Raw genomic sequence first — 8,449 nt, 5'->3', positions numbered from 1 at the left:
AACTCACTCTGTAGACCAGGCTGGCCTCGAACTCAGAAATCCACCTGCCTCTGCCTCCCAAGTGCTGGGATTAAAGGCGTGTGCCACCACGCCCAGCCACTTCTTGATCCTTGATTTCTACTGGGCCTAGAGAGAGTACAGGGTTTCTGCTCACCGTGCCCTTGGCTGCTCTGTGACATCTCTCCCCATCTCAAAAGCAAGTGGGATGACTCTGGCCCTCAAGGCCTGACTTTAGTCTTTGTGGCTCGTGGGACTTCCCTGTCCCAGCCAGGGCTGCAGAGCAGGGGCTCACATGGGAACTGGTGAGGCATCTGTGTCCTGTACCTGAGGTGTCTCCAAGTCTCTGCCTCCCAGGTCCTGAGGCCTTTCCACCAAGCTGTGAGACTGTTGGTTAGGGTTTGAAGGGCTGAGATTACAGCTGTTCTTGCGGGCCACCACAGAGGGCTTCTCTGCTGGATTCAACAAGAGCAGAGACATGTGTGAATAGTACATCTTCACTCACTGAAGATGTGTCAGGCATATGCTGGGGACCAAAGACAGATCACACATGCTCTGACACTCCAGGCTCCATCCTTCGAGGTACACAGCCAGGGATCCAGTTTCTTCGGGACAGTGCAGAGCATTGTGCATGTACGTGTATGTTCTAGTCTCTGTGTGTGTGCATTCTATACCATGTGTTTGCACATGCTTTGCTATGGCGTTGTGAGCAAACTGTCCTGAAACCTGTCCTCAGGCCCGCAGGGGACCCATTTGGGACTTGAGTGGATGGGGACATGGAGCTGTGACAGAGGAACCAGGAAGAACACTGTGCCCAAGGATGGAGCCTGATAGCATGCCACACACTGTACTTAGGCCTCCGGCCGGTCCCCAGCAAAGTAGCTCCTCAGACATCTCTCTCAAAGATGCAGAAGGTGGGTCTCAGAGGGCTTTACTCTTCCCATGCCACACGGCCCAGCTAACGAACTGTAGGCCAATCTGAGTGGAGTGTGGCTGGAGTCAAGATGGCCGTGCTCCTTAAGTGACTCTTTGGGCCTTTCTCTCTTCCTCACAGGCCTTGGATGGGCAGAAGGGAGTCTGACATAAAGGGCAGGTAGTCCCGGGGCCTCAGTTTCCCCATGTATCAAAACAGGAATGGTGAGGGCTGGGGATATGATTTGCATGCCCAGTGTACAGGAATACTTGAGTTCGATACCCAGCACTGCATAAGCCAGTGGCCCATACCTAAAATCCCAGCATTCAGGAGGAGGGTCAGAATTTCTAGGTTGTTCTTTTTTTTTTTTTTTTTAAAAAAAGATTTATTTTATTTATGTGAGTACACTGTAACTGTCTTCAGTCACACCAGAAGGCAGCATCAGAACCCATTACAGATGGTTGTAAGCCACCATGTGGTTGCTGGGATTTGAACTCAGGACCTCCAGAGGAGCAGTCGGTGCTCTTACCCGCAGAGCCACCTCTCCAGCCCTCTAGGTTATTTTTAACTAAATATTGAACAAAATCAACTTGGGATATATGAGATCCTATGTGTGTGTGTGTGTGTGTGTGTGTGTGTGTGTGTGTGTGTGAACAATGATAGGTACATAGGTACCTGCTAAGATTACACAGATGAGACACCGCTGCAGATACGCTGGGTATCTGGCCAGACTACCCTTAATGAGTCCTTTTAGGGTTGCAAGGCCCTCCTTCTGCATAGTTCAAGTTCTGTGGCTTGACTTTGGCTAAAGGCCAGGCCTGCGGAGTCTTCATCCTGGTCACAACTCCCTGCAGAGGGTGACAAGGACCCTCTAGCTCTGATTGGGGCTGAGGCTGACAGAGGCAGGAAGGAAATATTCCTCAGTGTAGGGAGAGCGAATTGGGAGAGAGAGCACATTCCATCAAAGAGGCTTTCCTAGCCGGGCCTGGTGGCGCAGGCCTTTAATCCCAGCACTCGGGAGGCAGAGGCAGGCGGATTTCTGAGTTCGAGGCCAGCCTGGTCTACCAAGTGAGTTCCAGGACAGCCAGAGCTATACAGAGAAACCCTGTCTCGAAAAACCAAAAAAAAAAAAAAAAAAAAAAAAGAGGCTTTCCTGAGACCTAAGCAGGGGTAAGTGCCCGTGGGTGACCCAAGGTCAAGGGTCAGGTAGCCTGCCCACACCCTGGATCCAGAGCTCACCAGAGTCCCAGGGTCCACCACCACTTGGAGGCGTTGGGTAGGGGTAGTGGGGCTGTTCTTCTTCCAAAGACTGGGAGCTGCAATTTTCCTAAGCCAGCGGTCAAGGTGACCACCCGCTCTTTGAGGGCTTCATCCTTCGCCATCTATTCGGAGAGGCGTCAGACCTTCCTTCCCTACCTCTCTCAAGTGGCACAGGAGAAATGCTGATTCCGGAGTCCAGGAGAAGCAGAAAGAGGAAGCCCGGGGCTACAGACATAACAGGGGCCCTGGAGTAGGGGAGGGGGTGTGGCACCACCACCCTAAGCGTTTTTCCCCCAGCCATGGAGGTTGGAAGCCGGCCTTGGGTATCTTCCAGAAGGAACCGGGCAGAAAAGGGAAGAGGAACTTGCTTCTCCCGCAGGTTCCCTCTACCCTAGAGTTTTCCTCCAGGCTCAGGGCGAGCAGACGGAGGAAGCTGGCCCGGAACCGGCTGAGTTGAGAGCGGGGGGTGGGGTGGAGTGGGGTTGGGGTTGTGCCTATCCGACCGCGGTAGGGGTGAGTGTGTCTTTAAGTCCGCGCCCCCTCCCCGTGGGCGGAGGCCGAAGCTGTGACCGCGCCCGCCCAGGCGTGGGATGGAGGAGATCTGGACTCGGGGCGGGGTTCTGGGGGTGATCCTGGCCTCGGTGGCCCTGGGCTGGCGGGGTCTGCGCCGCCTGGACTCCGCAGGAGCTGCCTCCGCCCCCGGATGGGCTGGAGGGTGGGCGGAGTCATCTGGAGCCCGCGCGGGTTGTGCCCGCAGCCCGTCTCGGCGCCGGTAGTCCCCGGTCGCAGAGTGCGACGCTCCCCCGGAGCTGTGGCTTCCAGGTAAGCACGCGAGGGCCGCGCCGAGGGAGGATCGGGGTCCCTTGGTCTGGGGCGGAGGCGTCCGAGCTACCCAGGCCTGCCCCAGGCCGGCGCCACCATGCTTTCTCAAAGCCGGAGCTGCTCCCGGGTTGTGCGCAGGTCGATCCCGGACTCATCTCCTGTCCTCTGGCTTCCCTCGGAGTGGGGGACAACGTGAAGTGGCGACACCAGCACTTCATGGCCTGGGAGCCCTCCCGGCCAGCTGGGCTTCCGAAGAAGTTAGGAAAGATAGCCGGGTTGCGACCCCGACATGGGGTCCCTAGACTTATCTGCAGGACCCTTGAGGCCCAGGGGCAAGGGGGCAAACTCAGGGGCCTGGCAGGCACTGGCTTTGATTCGCCGCTCGGTTTGGTCTCTTTTGAGGCGGGGTTTCCATGTTGTGAGCAAGGGTGTGCGTGCAGCGTGAGTACATTCATGTGCCTGAGAATGACCCCCCCCCAAAAAAAAAAAAAAACCAAAACAAAACAAAACACATGGACTTAATAGAAAGGTAGTGTTTGGGACACTGACTGTCCCAGTTTCTTGTAGTGGCCAAGCTGCCCTTGTTTTGGAAATCAGACTCCACAAAAGCCTGGCCCGGGTAAGCTTGAGGCATCTCTGGTCTTCAGCCAGAGAGTATGGGCCGGTCCTTGTCTGTCCACAACCAGTGACAGAGCACCTGTGGCTGTGGGCTCCGGGCCATGCACAGACAGTGTGGGAGGTGGGAGGACTTGGAAGGGCTCTGTCCTCTTGTAGCTCTGTCCTGCAAGGGAAGACAAGAGAGAAACACTTGGCCAATTCTCTGATAGGGAGTTTGATACCAGCCCTGGGCTGGTAGCCTGAGAAGAAAATGCCAGGAGGTTCCTCATGGGAATTGCAAAACACCGGCGCAGCGAGGGTACTCTATCTGGGTGTCCTGTGACTTTGCAGATAAATGTGTTTAAAAGTCCTGGTGCAGGCAACCCCACCCTCCTCATTAGCATTACTAATCGGAACCTCTTTGGAACCTCTTTGCACCTCGCCCCGTGTGGTGGTGGGGGGTGGGGTGGTGGTGGTGGTGGTGGGAATGGGATGGGGGCAACAAGCTTAGGAAGGCTGGCTAGGACTTCCTGCTTCTGTTTGTCCACCCCACCCCCATATTTTGTTTGCTTTTGTGGGGTGGTAGTGTCCAAAGACCCATTTGTTTCCTCCAGTCAGATGGAGCGCAGGTCTGGGGCGGCTGAGGTTTGAGCCAGCCTTCCAGGAGGAAACCCTGACTTCCTTTTTGAAGAGTCTCCATCGTGGGGGCTGGAGGGGGGAGGGGGGAGGTATTGGCCAGACGCGGTTTCCTGTGGGGGCAGGCCGGCCTGAGGTCGCCCAACTTTACTCCCTTCTCTGGTGATGGAGTGAACAGGGTGGGGCTCGGGGCAACTCTGACCCTACTCTGCCGCCCTGTAGTATCTGAGACTCTGCTCCGTCCCTGTTGTTCCCCATACTTCGGAGGAGGTGGTAGGGTATCTCTGTTCAAGGTCTTGGGACACTGTTCTTCTAGTGGGAGCTCCCCAGGCCCAGGAGAGAGAGCCGTGTGGGTGGAACATGAGCTCATATGCAGGTGTATAGAGCCCTGTGGGCGGACACAGGGAAGAACTGGACATATTTACCGTGAGGTGGGCTGGCACCCCACGAACATAGACTTGTGAGGGACAGTGTTTGTGAGCATGTGAAGGAGAACTAGGGATAGCCACAGACACTTAGAGATAGGCTCGTGTTCCTGGCATTGCAGTCGGCTCGGGCAGCAGGTGTGTAAATAGGTAGACCCACTGAAGAACAGACATGCATTTAAATTGACACCAGGTCTCAAGGTTCTCTAGTACTAGATAGACCTGGAGCCAGTTGTGCCCCGCCTCTAGTGGGCAGGGACACATATACCCGTCAGAGGCACCTGTTAGTCAAGGCTAGGGTCTGGCTAGCTGTACATGCTGAGATACCCAAGTGACTGTTGGCTGTGGTTAAGACAGCCGAGCCAGACGTCGTCTTGTTCGGCATGGAGGGACAGGTACTCAGATGCTGTGTGGCATGGCTTCCTTCCTGCCTCATGTATCCCAGGCTAGCTTTGAACTCACTATGTAGTCAAGGAGAGCCTTAGACTCCCGATGCTCCTGTCCCTACCTCCTGGGTACTACTAAGGTCGCAGGAATGCTCCACCACACCCAGTGGATAGGGTACTGGGGATAGAACCCAGGACCTCATTGCATGCTAGGCAGACAATCTACCTACTGAGCCCCAGCCTCATTGTAGGCTTTTTTCTAGCCCATGTTGGGATGGTTAGAAGACCCCCAAAGGGCTCAGTTTTAGTGTGAAGGTGTGCAGCCTCCTGTCTGCTCAGTTACAGGGCTGAGCGTCTGCCTGGGACACCAGCAGAAACTTCTTCAGTCTTCGATGGCATCCCTTTGTTGTCCCCAGGACTTCTACAAACTTCCTGCCACTTTGTGCCGCTGTGCCCTGCTTGGCTGTGGGGTTTTCCTGCCGAACTTCCCTAAGCCCCTGGAGCCTTAGGTAGTTGTCGCTGTATACCACGGGAGATATGTGGAAGTCTGGGATGAGAGCTTTCTCCTTCTGGCATGGACAGAGCAGAGTCTCCCAGGTTCTGCCTTTGCTCATGGCTCCTCGGCCCAGCTTGGCACCTTTGGAGCCAGCCTGACCCTGATACAGCTTGACACCAAATGCTCTTGTGACCTTCCACGGTCACTTACTGTGGCAGTTACCTCATTCTTAGCCCCAGCTCCCTGGAGGGTTAACTGGAAGACAGTTCATGACAAGTTAGTGACTTTCCATCAGCCCGCATCAGGACTGCCCTGAATCTTTAGCAGCCAGGTGTTTGGTCGGGAGCCTGGGCAGACACCTTACAACTCTTTGTTGGAAACGGCAATCCCCCCTGCCCCCTCCCTCTCTGCCAGTGGCCCCTCCTCGTCTTGGGGTCCTCAGAAAGGGTCAGGAAGTGGCAAGCTGGGCGGGTGGAAGCTTGGGCTTTCTGCCTGCTGGGCCTCTGGGAGGAGAGCCAGTGGTTCGCTAAGAATAGCCCCAAATCATGGCTCTGGCCTCCCGGTGGGCAGCGCTGCCTCTCCCTGCTTCTCCCATAGCAAGGCTTTTGGAGACAGGCTTTGCATGTCTCATGTGGCCAGCATGGCATAGGGGTGGGCCTGGGATATGGGATCTGTAGGCTCCTGGCTGCAGCTGACTTTGCAGCTTTGCCCAGCCAGGCCTTCGTCTGGGACTTGGTAAAGAAAAAGTAAGTGAGGAACATTCTTGTCACTTGGAGATCTTACCCCCACAGCGTGTCCTGACAGTGCCACCCCTGTCCGGCTTCCCTGACTTGAAGAAGACAGTTCTGAATCCCTGTCCCAGCTCTGTGACCCTCCAGCAGCACACTCAACGTCTCCGTGGCTTATTTTCCTTATGTAACAGGCTAGGAAGAGGGATTTCCCTGTAAGCGTGTCCAAGAGTGTAAGGCTGGTGTGTACGGAGATGGCTGGAGACTGTCTGGCTCACAGGATGTTCGAGGGAGACAGTGGGTGCCACAGCCATCTTTAGGATTGCATTTCCTAGCAGAGCGGCTGTTGACACCAATGATTGCATTGTGTTGGATGGGGACGTAGGACCAAATGTCATTTTGATTTGGGTTCTTCCGTGTGGGTTCCATCCGAAGTACGGAGGATCCAGTGGCAGTCGGATATATGGCTCCAGTTGGTAAAGTTGGGTCTCAGGCAAGCACCCGCGCGTAAGTCCCATCGCTAAAACCCACCAAAGTGCTGGCTGCAGTCTTGTGTCATTGCGCTGGGGAAATGGAGAGGAGAATTCCTGAGGCTTCCTGCTTAGTCTAACTGCTGAGAACCAGGTTTAGTGAGACACGGTCTCTAAAAAAAAAAAAAAAAAACGTAAAATAGAAAGTGATCCAGGAAGACATCTACGTGTCAACCTCCACGCCTGGCCACACACGCGTATGTATACTCACGTGCACATACGTCGATGAAGTACAGGTAGGTATTTAGAAGTGGGTTAGACTCTGGTCAGATAGGAAGGAGGCAAGCAAGCAAGGCTCAGCCATGAGTTACACCACACTCCACCATGTGACTGCCGCCTGGGATTGGAGCTGGAGGACACAGTTTGCCTGGGTGGTCAGTCAGTCACTTAGGTAGGCTTAGCCAAGCACAGGGACTGGTGGGGGCAGAGGTGGGGTGACCCCAGCTCTTCATATGTTTCCTGTGGACTTTTCTGTGGTACTGGGATCCAGTCTGACCTGCAGCTAGGGCAACTCTGCAACAGACATGTGGTGTCTGGGCTCACTGTGTGCTGTGGTGTTCCAACACGCTCTGGCCTTTGGGAACAGGGTAGGCCACTGGGAGAGACTCTGGCCTCCCAGCAGTTCCCAAAGAGGAGGGGACTTGGAAATGGATGACTGGGACTCTTGGAGAAATGTGTCTCCAGAGGCAGAATGGTGAGTGTCCTGAAGTGGCCTGCAGCGCTTGATCTACTCACCCCAGCCCCCACCTGCCTCCGGCTTCCCTTCCCCAAGTAGAGCAGGAACACCAGGGCTGTTTTGGAAGATTCTCTTTGGAAAGTGCAGAGGGAGGGGGAGTTTCCTCTATTTTCCCTTTTCCTGGACTTAGATCCCTCTCCCCCACAACTGAGTGTTCTCTCTCTCTCTCTCTCTCTCTCTCTCTCTCTCTCTCTCTCTCTCTCTTTTTTTTCCGACACTGGGTTTCTCTGTGTTGTCCTGGCTGTCCTGGAACTCACTCTGTAGACCAGGCTGGCTGGCCTCGAACTCAGAAATCCGCCTGCCTCTGCCTCCCGAGTGCTGGGATTAAAGGCTGCGCCACCACGCCTCCATCTTAGGACCCTGGTGTCCCTTCCCAGGGTGTCCCTGTCCCTACAGGGCCTCACTCTGGTGGCAGAGCCTGGAAGACCTTCAAGCCAGCCATGGTCGGCTGTATGGGTTAGCCTTGCTCTGGCTTCCAGGTTCTGGGCCTGTCCTTATGGCCATGGTACGCATGGGGGCGCGATCAGGGGTCCTTGGACCTTTGGAGCTTCCTGTGTGTGTAGCTCAGCCTGACTTCCCCCATGGCTTGTCAGTGAGCTCATGGCAGAGGACGGTCTTGGGACACCAGCTACTGGGTTATAGAGAAGTGTGCATCAGGCCTGGCCCCTGGGCTCTCATGGGCTTTCGCTTGGGTGGTGGTCTAGTTGTTTACCCGCTCTGACTATCTGTATGGCAGAATGGGTGAAAATTGTTTCTCTGCATGCACGCGCGCGCGCGCGCACACACACACACACACACACACACACACACGTGCACGTGCGCTCATGCACACACGCACGCACGCACACACGTGTCCTCATGTTCTTGCTCAGGCTCCACCCACCTTGGTTTTATTTCTTTCTTTCCCGAGGTTTGTTTTTCCG

The 8,449-nt window shown here is 55.3% G+C and overlaps 1 protein-coding gene across 1 annotated transcript in view; it reads left to right on the top strand.

Annotated features, from left to right (window-relative positions):
* The first annotated feature begins 2,765 nt into the window (after positions 1–2,765).
* Positions 2,766–8,449, top strand: part of Pald1 (phosphatase domain containing paladin 1) — a 63,274-nt gene continuing 57,590 nt past the window's right edge. Inside the window, exon 1 of the mRNA XM_021204866.2 lies at positions 2,766–2,992. The gene's annotated coding sequence lies outside the window, so the exon portion shown is untranslated. The remainder of the gene's footprint in view (positions 2,993–8,449) is intronic.

The sequence above is a fragment of the Mus pahari genome, chromosome 9 (assembly GCF_900095145.1).
Source record: "Mus pahari chromosome 9, PAHARI_EIJ_v1.1, whole genome shotgun sequence".
NCBI lineage: Eukaryota > Metazoa > Chordata > Mammalia > Rodentia > Muridae > Mus > Mus pahari.
Note: the sequence above shows the minus strand (reverse complement) of the source record. Positions and strands in the feature narration are given on the sequence as shown.